The sequence below is a fragment of the Tribolium madens genome, unplaced genomic scaffold (genome assembly GCF_015345945.1).
Source record: "Tribolium madens isolate multiple individuals breed KSU strain unplaced genomic scaffold, Tmad_KSU_1.1 Scaffold_1;HRSCAF=32;Tcas5.2_LG8, whole genome shotgun sequence".
NCBI lineage: Eukaryota > Metazoa > Arthropoda > Insecta > Coleoptera > Tenebrionidae > Tribolium > Tribolium madens.
In genome coordinates, this window is record NW_025400984.1 from 11,237,461 (window position 1) to 11,238,539 (window position 1,079).

Consider the following 1,079-nt stretch of genomic DNA (forward strand, 5'->3'; position numbering starts at 1 on the left):
ATGAAGAAAAAAATTAGGGTTTTAATTTAAAATTAAAAAGTCGAATATAGCCCAAAATAAACTATGATATTTAGAAAAACAGCGCCTGTCATTTTTTTTAAACCATCCTGTATAATAAAATTTAAATAATTTGAAGATTGAACTGAAAACAGTTGAGAAAAGTACAAATTCTTTAATACAGGGTGATTTTTAAAAAACGTCAGGCACTGTGAAATTTTAATTTATGTTCCGATTTCAACAATTAAAAAAATAAATCATATAATAAAATATATTAATTAAAAAAAATTAAAAATTTAGGCAACATTTTCTTTCTTTTGCCGCTTTCTTCTTTTTCAAATTTTAGTAAAAATTATTCTTTAAAAAAACTATAAAAATTGAAAAAAATCAGGAAAAAATTAAAAGTATCAATTTTTTTTTTGAAAAAACCACACAATGTTATTTCTTGGTCGAAAAATTTAAATGGCACGAAATAAAATCATGATTTTAGAGGATTTCTACAGGGTGAAATAAATATTTGCAATTTTTTCTTTCATTTGCTTTTTTTTGTTATTACAATAACGGCATTGTCTTATTTGACAGCATACAACTAGATTTTATTAATTTTTAATATTTTTTTTTTAACTTTGACATTTTTTTTAAACAATATTTCTAGTAAAAGTGAAACATATCACACATGTCTGTACCAAGAAAATTAATACCTTCCAAATTATGAAGAAAAAAATTAGGGTTTTAATTTAAAATTAAAAAGTCGAATGTAGTTGAAAATAAACTATGACATTTAGAGACATTCTAAAATTGTCAGCTTATACTAGATTAAAGACATTTAATTATTTTTTTTAATTTTTGTAATCGGGCCATAAATAAAAATTCTACAGCGCCTGTCATTTTTTTTAAAACCAGCCCTGTATAATAAAATTTAAATAATTTGAAGTTTGAATAAATTTCTCAACTGAAAACGGTTAAGAAAAGTACAAATTCTTTATACAGGGTGATTTTTGAAAAACGTCAGGCACTGTGAAATTTTAATTTGTCCCGATTTAAAAAATTTAAAAAAATAAATCATAATAAAAAATTTAGGC

The 1,079-nt window shown here is 22.3% G+C and overlaps 1 protein-coding gene across 1 annotated transcript in view; it reads right to left on the reverse strand.

Moving 5' to 3' along the window:
* The window catches only part of LOC123004341 (CDK5RAP1-like protein), a 4,429-nt gene that overhangs the window by 1,219 nt on the left and 2,131 nt on the right, over positions 1-1,079 (reverse strand). The window lies entirely within an intron of this gene.